Below are 12,476 nucleotides of genomic sequence, written 5' to 3'. Positions count from 1 at the left end.
TTCCCTTCTTGGGATTTTTCCCAAAACGTGTGCAACTTATGTCCAAATTCCTGTTTTGGTACATTGCTCATTTTAATTCCCAAAACATGCATTTTGAGTGAATTTGTCAATTTTTATAATCAATGAACTTGTTGGTATATCTACGAATTCGTAGATATTAAAAGTGACGAACTTACGATCCCGTAGGTTATAAAAATGACAAATGCATGTTTTAAGAATTAAAATGAACATACTGAAGTCAGAATTTTCTCATATTCAGCACATGAAATGGAGATTTACCCTTCACTTATTTTCTTCAATTTTAATTGGGGTGTAATAAGTAAAAGTTGGGATGCCAATAACAGCTCTAGAAAAGGGTGATTTAAAGAGACCCCTTTACGTTTTTGTCAATATCAGAGATACCCCTATGTTTTCAAAATGATGGCATGCTCCCCTTGACCTCGATTTTATAAAGGAGGATAATATAAATAATGACTTAAATGCTCTTGTCTTCCACTTCCAGCCAAAACATCCCGATTTGTCTACCCAAAATCATTCATCCTCAACCTTATGGTAGGTTTCTTTTTCAACATTGACTTCATGCAAAACCCCTTGTATTCTCGACCCCAAACCAATCATCTTCAACCTAGGTAAAGGTTTGAACCCTACTTTTCAACCTCCAACAAAATTACTTTCATTTTCTACCCAAAACTAATCATTTTCAACCTTGATGGTTAGGGACTCGATGTCGTTGGGCCACTTCCAAATTCTTTCAAACAAATGCTATACATTTTTGTTGGAACATACTATTTCTCTAAATGGGCTGAATCAATCCTACTTAGAGAAGTCAAAAAGGAAATGGTAGTTGACTTTATTAAAAATAATAGTCTTTAGATATGGAATTTCACGGTACATCGTGATAGACAAAGGGAAGCCATTCAACAATGCCTTGATGGATCAGTTTTGTGCAAAGTTCAACATCAAACAAAGATGTTCCACCATGTATAATGCTGTAACGAATGGACTTATTGAGATTTTTAACAAGACTCTTTGTAAGCTACATGAGAAAGTCGTCTCAATATCGAAAAAGATTGATATGAACACATTGGAGAAGCGCTATGGGCATATAGAACCTCCTATCGCACTTATATACAAGCAACAATGTATTCACTGGTATATGGAGTTGAAGTTGTCCTCCCCTTGTAGCGTCAAATACCTTCATTGAGAGTTGCAATTCAGGAAGGACTAACAAGTGATAAAAACACTAAGCTATGTCTAGCCGAGCATGAAGCATTAGATGAAAAAAGATTGGATGCACAACAATGATTAGAATGCTATCATGCTCACTTGTCTTGCGTTTTCAACAAAAAAGTTTGACCTCGCTCTGTTAAAATAAATTATCTAGTGCTTGTCTTTCGTAGACCAATTATCTTATCACATCGATTTGGGAATAAATTTGATCCAAAATGGGATGGTCCTCATGTAATGAAGGAAGTGTACAACAATGGCGCTTACCTCCTTATAACCTTCGAAGGACTTCGACTTGATTCAGTTAATGGAAAATTCCTCAAAAGTCATTATTTACAAAAGTAAATGCTCATGGTCGCATGAACCTAAACTGGATAATACTCTTAACCCGCATGAGCTAAAACTGTGAACGATTTAAAAAAAATGCTTGCTAGATTGTAAAACTGAAAGGGCAATCTAGGCAAAACGTAGAGTAACATCTTTTTCGAACTACGTTTTGATTTGATCCCTAATTTGGAGTACGTAGGCAGCATATAAAGTTATTTTAGGTCCAATCATAATTAAAAATAATAATAATTCTACTAGTAATGAATATAAAAGTTTTATTACCAAGAGAATAAAACATGCATTATCATTAATGCCCCAAGTGTCAAATGTGCAATGCTAATGTTAAAAAAAGACTCATCAAAATAAAAGGCAAATGAGAATGGCAATTCCATGATGATTGAAGTGGTTTGACTGCATGTATAGACCCCACTAGGTGCAGTGTAGTGAGTTGTTTCCACAATTTGAAAAAGAGAAGAATGAGGATCAAATGTCTGTGTGCTAGCCATTTATGTGGTAGAATCTTAATTGCATCAAATATACTTTGTGAATGTTAGAATTCTAAGGAAACTTGGTAGATCATGGAGCATTTCACGTGTATGATGGTTAAAGACAACATGCAGGCCTTGGAGAGTTTTACGCATACAAGAAGCCAAAAAAATTCATTGCAAAACACGAACTACTTGAACATATCTCTTTAGTCATCTTCCATTTTGAAAAAAAATGTTATACTAAGACCTCTAATGCATCTAACATACCAAAGATTTTCTGAGGAGGTAGTTCGTTTACAGGGGTTTCCTAAGACTATAGTATTTGATCGAGATGTTAGATTCATAAGTTATTCTTGGAAGACATTGTGACACATGATGGGTACCAACCTCTAATTTTCATTGGCATACCACCCACAGACAATTGGTTAAACTGAGATTGTCAATAGGAGTCTAGGAATTTTATTAAGGTGTTTAGTAGGAGAGCATGTTAGATCATGAGATTCATTACTATCCATACTGAGTTTGCATATAATAGTTCCACAAATAGGACCACAAGCATGAGTCCATTCGAAGTAGTACATGGTTATGAACCTAGTAAACCTATAGATTTTTTACCCATGATAATATCACATAGGCCTTTTGAGTCAATAGAGTCATTTGCGTATCACATTCTTGAATTGCATTATGAGATTAGAAAAAAAATTACTATGAGTAATGCACAATATAAATTATTTGCTGGTGCACATTGTAGGTTTAAAGAATTTCAAGTAGGTGATTCAGCTATGGTTTGCGTAAGGTCTGAGTGATTCCTATTAGGAATTGTGAAGAAGTTACAAGCTCGCAGTGTTGGCCCATTCAAACTACTCGAACAACTTGGTCCCAATGCGTATGACATTGATCTTCTGACAGAAATGGGGATTAGTCAGACCTTCAATGTGGGGGACTTAGTTCCTTTTCATGGCCCAACATTTGTACCTAATAATCTTCACTGAAGTCATACCCTTGATCCTACTCAAACAATACCAATTTCATTTGATCATGTTAGACCTACTACTGATTTAGGCATTGACCCCTCGCTTGACCCAAAATACATACCATCCCAATTTTCATAGTCTTTACCTTCAGTACCTACTTTACCTCACACAAGTGAAAAAAAAAAAAAGAATATCTTTGATCACCAAGTGGTCTCCACCAGACATGGAAGTTATAAAAAATACCTCATTAAGTAGAGAAACAGATCGGATTCGGATAACACATGGATTACAAGAAAAGAATTATCGTGGATTGATCCAAACATATTGGAGAGGTATCACATTTTTATCTCACTAGATGCGAGTTCTTCACAGTCGAGAAGAGTTAATGAGGACATCACAGGCATATCCATCAGAGTGTTCCAAAGGAGAAAAATACACTTAAATTTATTGTGGATTGATGAAGTATAGACATAAAGTTTATGGACGAGCATCGAATTCGGATAATACATGGATTATAGAAACATAGTTGTAGTGGATTGATCCAGACATATTGGAGAGGTATCATAGTTTTATCTCACTAGATGCGACTTCTTTGCAGTTGAGAAGAGTTGGAGAAGAGTTGATGAGAACATCACATGCATACCCTTCAAAGTGTCCAAAGGAGAAAAAGACACTTAAATTCATTGTGGATGGATGAAGTATGGACATAAAGTTTATGGCTGAGCACCTTAGATCCTTGTTGGGTCATCATATTTAATGTTTATGAGTATATTTTAGTGTTTAGGATGAGTATTTGAGGTTATTTTCATGTTTTATTAGCCTATGGTGTTAATATAGGTGTTTAGGGGCAATTTGATAATTTGATAATAAATTTTCATTAGTTAAAAATTCAAGGGAAATAAAGCTATAGGATTGGGACATAGATAGTATTTCTGCTTTTATTTTATTTAAGTTGTTTTAAGTTTAATTTACAACCATTGGATCTCTTTATTTTAGTTAAATGGTTGAAATTAGATTTAGGGTTTAGAGAACATTATAGAAACTTGCTTTTTACTGTAATTTTTTTCAACGATGAATAAAATTGAGATTGGAGCTTTGATATTCCTGTTAATGGTTTGGTGTGAGGTCATTTTATAATGAGTCAAAGGTAACATTCGTTTTCTCTATCGATTTCTTTATCAAGATAAGTGTTTATTTTTTTTAACATCTTTTTTTCTCACTTTCTCTATTAAATTTCTATTTTGAACCTCTAAAACATCCATAAACCTTAACCAATCCATTCTATAAATCAAAACCCCATCAACATTCTTTTCTCTATTGAAATCTAACCATAATACCCATAAAAACCTGACCTAAACCTTCCTTACTTGAACAACATCATTCCTTACCACCCAAAATTCTAATCACCTTCCTTTTTTTAGCCTAGAATTTCTCTAAATGTTGTTAACTTGCTTTTCCTATAAATTTGCACCACTTATTTGACTATTTTTTTGCATTAAAATTGAGTTTAAAAATATATTTTAAATATTTAACTGTAACCTTAGGTTAGAGGAAAACTTATCTTCCATTGGAACCTATTGTTAGTACTTGGATAATTATTGTTGGGGGATTGTGATGAACCTTAGGACTATTTTGATTATCGCTTGGATTCTCTTGCATATCCATGAATGTATGGGCTAATGATTTATATTTGCATTGTTTATGTTAACTCAGTCTAATCTCATATTTATCATCATATTATAACATTTACGGTCCCACATCAGTTGTTCCCAAGGTCTTTGGTTCAAACACCTTCTTACACTAACTGCTAACCTTGCCTAGAAAACAAAAATGAAGTCTTGAACAACAATATAGATAATGTCTTTGAAAAGTTAAGGCTCATTTCTATTGTCATTGACACTATGGCAGACCAGTTGTTAGTAGAGATTGTGGATTGGGCATTTGATGAGCCTGATGAGCAAATAAATGATGTATTGATGGCATAGGGTGATCCACTGTTCTTCAGCATAATGGAGGCGATGTAGATAAATAGATAGATAGATAGATTGATAGTGAGAGACTTGAAAATTACATGTGCACGAAAAACGAAGGTAGAGAAATCGTATATCCACTGTATTATATATATACAGAGATAAGAGAGAGAGAGAGAGAGAGAGAGAGAGAGAGAGAGAGCGCTTTTGAACAACTTCATGGACATTCAAGGTGGTCTGTCAATCCTTCTTAAATTCAACACACAAGACAAAGATGGACCAAGCAAGAATTAACACTAATTGCATTACATATGAGGAATTTTAAAATCGAATACCCAAAAGCAAGAAAAAATTGTTACAACAATGTAGAAGAAATAATAAATACCAGATCTGTCACACAAATCTAGAACAAAGTCTAAATTCCCTCAAGACTCCAAAAAGATAAAGCATGAATTTTTTTTGCTCACAGAAATCTGGGATCCACCAATCACAAGAACCCACACGTATTGAATGACATCCTTAATTTACAAAACTGCCTTTGTTAATTACAAAACTACCCTTGCATGCTTGACGGGACATGCACTGAGGCACCTGTGAGCAAAAAATCACTCGATAAAGCACCAGACTCAATAGAAAACAAACAAATTTATAGAGCCATAAGTTCATCCTAACACTTCAAATTCACAATCACACAATAAAGATCCTAGCCACTACAAAGGTCAATGTACTTACTTATAAGGTTAAAAAAAGGAAATAAAAGAAAAGGTCAAAACGAAAGAAAGAAAGAAAGAGCTGAGAGGAAGAATTGCCATCAAAATGGAAAATGTCAAAACGAGTGATTCTATAAACAGGACCCGTGAAACACTTGCCAATTGGAGAGAATTAGCAACTAGAATGTCAGGGAATGGGTGGTGGTGAGCACTGACCGTCTTTGGTGTTAGTTTGAGAGCATATTCTGATATCCAAACATTGGGTAGGTGAAATATTTATTACTTTAACTGTCCTGTTTTACTCAACATAACCTTCAGAATAGTTGAAATGAGGAGAACTTCCAACAAAACACTATCACAAAAATCTAGAACAAAAGCTAAATGCACAACAACAAACTAACTAATTTACAAGAAGCAAAAATTCATTCAAACCCTTCCAATTTAGTCATCTCGCATATAAAAGTTCTTATTCGGTTGTCCAACTACCAATCCAAGGTTATCTCGTTCAACCATATATTGGCTATCCCACTTATCTGTTTTTTCAAATCTTCATCAATACCAAACTTTCTTCCCAACCTTATTGTTGATGGATGACGCAATTGATTCATCACCGCCACTTGAGTAGGAGACAAAAATGCCACTCCCTCCATTCACACCATTTTGTTTTGGCTTGAAAAACATAGAAAAAGAAAGAGAGAAGAATGTTACACGCCCAAAATGTTTTTTTTTTTTGATAAGTATAAAATTTTTATAAATGAAGAAGAGAAAAGAAGGAGGCTGAGATAGCCCCCAAACAGAACAACAAGCAAAATAACAAAAGAACAAAATAAAAGAAAAACAACACTACTGAAAGCTAATCACAAATGTTCTCCCAATTAAATAAGAAATCTTGATAGCGCACTTCCTCAAAGGCTTTGTTCAACTTGGACCACAAGAACAGAAGTCCAAGAATCTCTAAAATCACTGTGTGTAGTAGGGCTACGTAAGTGAGGGAATTACTTTAATTATTTAAGGGTATTTTCGGTAATGCATGTTTTTAATTTAGTTGGGTCTAGACTAAGTCAATGGGCTGTTACAGTTAATGAGCCATATTTGTTAAGTGGGTTAGTTATTTCCTAATTAGTTGCAAGTCTGTAAACGCCTATTAAAGGCCAGAGTACTATGAATGAAAATCATCAGATTGGATCTCATCTTGCTGAGTGCAACCTTGGAGTGACTGGCTACTCGAATTGCCAGAATTTACCTGAGTTTATTTCCTAGACCACAACAAGTTGGTATCAGAGCCGCGTTCTTGTGACATGGTTGAGGGAACACGACTATCACAATTATCTGAGACAGTAAACAATTTACAAGGGGGAACCATTGCACTGAAGGAAGAGCAATCCAGGCATGGGATGCTAATAGAAGGCGTGTTGCAACAACACAATAATTTGGCATCAAGCTATGACAGTTTGGTACAAATTACAACTAAACTCAACTCAGGGGAAGGAACTTCTAACAATGTAAAAGTAAATGTTAATCCTCTATTTGATGGACATGGGGGGATCCAAGCTCAATCTCTTCTATTCGATTTTCCTTGTTTTGATGGGGGAGATCCCAGCGACTGGATCTTGAAGGCGCAGCAATTCTTTAATTATTTTGAGACTCCGAAGGACCACAAACTGGAAATTGCTTCTTTTCACATGGAAGGGAAGGCGTTGACTTGGTATTATTGGCTGAAATAATCAAGCCTAGTGACAAAATGGGGTTACTTCTTGGAAGCGCTCCACACCAGATTCGAGCCTTTGGCATTTGAGGATCCAGTGGGTGCATTTACCAAATTGAGGCAGACAGGGAACAAAGAGGATTACCAAACAACTTTCGAGATCCTGTCCAACAAAATAAGTGAGGTAAGTGAAGAGTTTCGTATAAGTACTTTTCTAAATAGTTTAAAAGATGAATTGCGAATTATTGTTACCATTTTCAAACCAAGTACTCTTGTTGCTGCTTTTGGTTAGGCTCAGCTACAAGAAGAAGAAGTGACCAGAAAACAATACCCTTACCGAAACACTCAAGCCCAAAATAGCCCTTATGGACCCTCATTCAAGCCCATTCCTCTCAGATTACCTGAACAAAATCCCATACCCAGATTACCACCGCCAAATCTAGTACTTAGACTTCTAGCCCCCCAAAACCCGAGACCTAATGTACCATTCTAGAGAAGAAACCCTTATCCCATAAAACGTATAAGTCCCAACCAAATGCAGGAAAGAAGGGATAAAGGTCTGTGTTATTTTTGTGATGAAAAGTACCATCAAGGACACAAATGCAGCAGGCCCAAACTATACTTATTGGAAGGAATGAAATTTGAAGGGGAAGAAGAAGAAGAATTGGAAGAAGAAGATATCTTTAACCGGCCTAATATAGATACCATTCTTGCAGTTCAGCAAGCTGAATTATTAGGCATATCCTTGCATGACATTGCAGGGGCACCTTCTCCCAAAACCATGAGGTTAGTTGGGAAAATTGGTACATGTTCAGTTATTGTTCTCCTTGATACTGGTAGTACACATAGTTTTATTGACGCGAGTGTAGTAAGGAGGGCAAAACTACTAGTGGAAGAAGCCACTTGGCAGTCCAAGTTGCTAATGGGGACACCCTTCCTTGCCTTGGTTGTTGTAAGGCAGTTCTTTTAAAGATGCAAAGCTGTAACATTTTAGCCAATCTGTTCTTATTAACCCTAGGAGGGTGTGATGTTGTGTTAGGGGTAGATTGGTTAAGGAGTTTGGAGACTATTTAGTGGAACTTTGCTGATTTAAGTATGAGTTTCTTTGTGGAAGGGGAGAATTTATTTCTGCAGGGATTGAGGTTACCCGAGACGGCCATAGAGGAAGAACACAGTTTGAGCAAAGCTGCCCTTGTAGAAGGAAGAGGAATATGACTGCAGTTTGTGGAGATCAGTGACAGTCCAGGAGGAGCACCAGTAGAGCTTGCCATACAAGCTGTTTCGAATGAATTCAAAACAGTGTTTGCTAAACCCAATGGACTCCCACCCCCTAGGAGTCACGACCACTAGATCCAACTCCAAGAAGCAGCTAAACCAACATGTGTTAGGCCCTATCAATACCCTTATTATCAGAAAGAAGAAATTGAAAAACTGGTCAGGAAAATGTTAAAGGTTGGGATCATCTAACCAAGTCAAAGTCCATACTCTTCACCAGTTCTCTTGGTGAGGAAAGTGGATGGGAATTGGCACATGTGCATTGATTACCAAACTCTCAAGAAAGATACCATCAAAGATAAGTTTTCCATTCCTAATATAGATGAGTCACTGGATGAGCTTAATGGTGCTAAGTTGTTTTCTAAACTTGACTTGCGATCGAGCTACCATCAAATCAGGATGAAGCCTAAAGATGTGCCCAAAACTGCCTTTCGTGTGGGGCATTATGAGTTTTTGGTGATGCCCTTTGGGCTCACCAATTTTCCATCAACTTTTCAAGGGTTCATGAAAGGGATATTCAGGCCATATCTCAGGAAATTTGTGTTAGGTTTTTTTTATGACATACTTATGTATAGTAAATCTGTTGAAGAACATATAGGGCATTTAAAAACTGTCTTAGAAGTTTTGAGACAACATCAACTGTATGCCAAGGCCTCAAAATATATTTTTGGCTGTCGGGAAGTGGAGTATTTGGGCCATGTTATGTCCAAAGAGGGAGTCAAAGAAGATCCATTAAAGATTATAGCCATGATGGAGTGGCCTGAACCTAAGAACCCTAAGACTTTAATGGGAGTTTTGGGTTTAACCAGTTATTACAGGAAGTTTGTAAATTGATATGGAAGTATTGCAGTCCCTCTAACTGCTTTACTCAAGAAAAATTCCTTTTAAGTGGAGTGAGGAGGCCATCCAAGCATTTGCAGCAATAAAGGCAGCCATGGTGACCCCTATTGTTCTTGGCTTACTAGATTTCTCCAAGATGTTTATGGTGGAATGTGATGTTTCTGGAAATGGTTTGGAAGCTGTGTTAATGCAGGAAGGGAGGCATCTAGCTTATTTAAGCCAAGTATTAAAAGGTAAAAATCTGTTATTATCCACTTATGAATTTTTTTTTTTTGCTCTTGTGTTCGTAGTTCGAAAATGGAGACATTATTTGTTAGGGCACAGATTTAAAGTAAGAACTGATCAGCAAGCTCTGAAGCACCTTTTGGAGCAAAAGGTTGGAACACTTCTTCAACAAAAGTGGATAACAAAGCTATTAGGCTTTGATTTTAGTGTGGAATATCGTAGGGGCAAAGGAAATACGACAGCAGATGCTCTCAATAAGGTTACTAGACCAGGGGGACAGTTCAGAATTAGAGGTGACCCTGACTAATTATGGAGAAGCCAAGGCCATCAGCATGGTTACAATTAATTGGTGGGAATGATTCCATCAAGTATACAACCAAGATCCCCAGTTGCAGCAGTTACTCAACCACTACCATCAAGGTGATCTTGATCCCCTTAAGTACTAGCTTATAGGAGGGTTTTTATTCTACAAAGGGAGGTTACACTTGGGAAACCTCAAGATACAACAGGAGCAAGTTATGCAGCAATTCCATAGCAGCCCCATGGGAGGGCATACTGGTTCACAGAAGACTCACTCCAGGCTCGAGGGAATTCTTTTGGTATGGCATGAGAAAGGACATCAGAAAATTCATAAAAGAGTGCGAGGTATGCCAAAGAAACAAAACAGAAAACCTCAAACTAGCTGGGGCTGTGCAACCTCTGCCAATACCAAGTAAAGTGTGGGTGGATGTTAGTATGGACTTCATAGAGGGGTTGCCTCTGTCCAAGGGATACAGTGTGTCATCATGGTGATGGTAGACAAGTTCAGCAAGTACAGTCATTTGATACCAATGGCACATCCATATACAATAGCAACAGTTGCAAAGGCATTTATGGAAAATATACTCAAATTACATGGCATACCACAGAGCATAGTCAGTGATCGAGATGCAATATTCACAAGCAACTTTTGGAAAGAAATCTTCCATTTAAGTGGAACCAAGCTGCGAATGAGTTCGACATATCACCTTCAAACAGACCCAAAGATTGGGCCAGTTGGCTAGCTTTAGCTGAGTGGACATACAATACCTCAGAGCACTCTTCCACAGGGTTTACCCCCTTTGAGATAATATACGGACAAGAGCCACCACGACTCCTCCCATATGAGCCTGAGACCACGGCATTGCAAACAGTTGAAGACGAAATGAGAAACCAAGACTTCATCCTTACCTTGGCGCGGGAAAACCTGCAAGAAGTTCAAACAAGAATGAAGCTGTATGCAGACAAAAAGACAACAGAAAGGGAATATAGCGTGGGGGATTGGGTTTATTTGAGGTTAAGACCCTATAGACAGACGACGGTTGCAGTGAGGAAAAGCTTGAAGCTTTCTCAAAGGTATTTCAGGCCTTTCCACATCATTCAAAAAGTTGGGAAAATTGCATACCAGCTCAATCTACCTAAAGAATCCAAGATTTACCCAGTATTTCACATCTCTTGCCTCAAAAAGAAGCTTGGAACCCAGGTAAACCCTAACCCTAGACTACTGACAGTGATGAAAAATGGCACAATGGCCCTCGAACCAGAGAAAATATTAGAAAGAAAGCTCAAGAACAAGGGAAATTGTGCGGAAGTTGATTTCTTGGTTCAATGGAAGGGAGCTAACAAGGAGGATGCCACCTGGGTTGATGCAGAGGAGCTGCGCAAGACATCCCAAACTCGTGGGCGAGTTCTTCTGAAGGGAAGAGTTATATGTTACACGCTCAAGATGTTTAAGTGTGGTAAGGCTACGTAAGTGAGGGAATTACTTTAATTGTTTAAGGGTATTTTCGGTTATGCATGTTTATAATTCAGTTGGGTCAAGACTAAGTCAATGGGCTGTTACAGTTAATGGCCATGGGTTGTTATTTGTTAATGCACCAGTCTGTACGATTATTTCCTAATTAGTTGCAAGTCTGTAAACACCTATTAAAGGCCAGAGTATTTTGAATGAAAATCATTAGATTGAATCTCATCTTGCCAAGTGCAATCTTAGAGTGGCTGGTTACTTGAATTGCCAAAGTTTACCTGAGTTTATTTCCTGGACCATAACAAAGAACCACAAGGACCTAACAAAGAAACCCTTTTCTAATAATCGAATCTACATCTCAAATAAAAAAAAACCCTTCCCGTGTAGAAATAGGGTTGTCATTGAGAACGCACTATGCATCACGGTAGTCCCTAAACCCAAATAGTCCCTAAGTTTTGTGCAGTAGCTTAACATGACATTTAATAATTTTCTTTCTTTCTAAATGGTCCGTTGAGTTCACAAATTTTAGTGTTGAGCTTGACTCTTTTTTATTTAGTGTCGAGTTCAAAATTTTTACTATTGAGTTTACCACTTTTTATTTATTGTCGAACTCGATGCTTTTTAATTAGTATCGAGTACAACAATTTTTAAATAAAAAGTGGTGAACTCAACACTGGTAAAACCCACCCATTTTCAATTTTCATGTTTTTCCGGCTAAAATACATTGAGAGATCAAATAAAAACTTGAGGTAAGTTTATATGATTTCAACCCAAAAAACCCATTCTTGGTTGATTTTGATCCAAAAACTAAGAAAAAATAAGTGAAAATCTTAGTTTTTTATATACATCTTCAAATTATTTGAAAACCCCCTTGAAAATGGCTTATTCTTCCTTCTTAAATCGTTTATGGTGAAATAGAGTCTGCGAAACTCAATTGATGACAAAAATGTAATTTTTGTATGAAAACGAT

General features: G+C 36.9%; 1 long non-coding RNA gene across 5 annotated transcripts; it reads right to left on the bottom strand.

The window, feature by feature from the left end:
- Positions 1–583: 583 nt before the first annotated feature.
- LOC147388230 (uncharacterized) lies at positions 584–11,605 on the bottom strand. 5 transcript variants are annotated; one of them, XR_015171230.1, is made up of 3 exons: positions 10,645–11,487; positions 5,372–5,577; positions 584–1,195 (listed from the first exon to the last, which is right to left on the bottom strand). It is a non-coding gene; the product is annotated as an uncharacterized LOC147388230 (long non-coding RNA). The 5 variants fall into 5 exon arrangements; XR_015171229.1 differs by lacking the exon at positions 584–1,195 and having other exon boundaries at positions 5,220–5,577; positions 10,645–11,605; XR_015171227.1 differs by lacking the exons at positions 584–1,195; positions 5,372–5,577 and adding an exon at positions 7,042–7,564 and having other exon boundaries at positions 7,654–11,605.
- Positions 11,606–12,476: the final 871 nt, after the last annotated feature.

Source organism: Akebia trifoliata, chromosome 13 (genome assembly GCF_017979445.1).
Source record: "Akebia trifoliata isolate Shusen 1 chromosome 13, ASM1797944v1, whole genome shotgun sequence".
NCBI classification, from domain to species: domain Eukaryota; kingdom Viridiplantae; phylum Streptophyta; class Magnoliopsida; order Ranunculales; family Lardizabalaceae; genus Akebia; species Akebia trifoliata.
The sequence above is the reverse complement of the archived record's forward strand: the minus strand, read 5'-3'. Positions and strand labels throughout refer to the sequence as shown.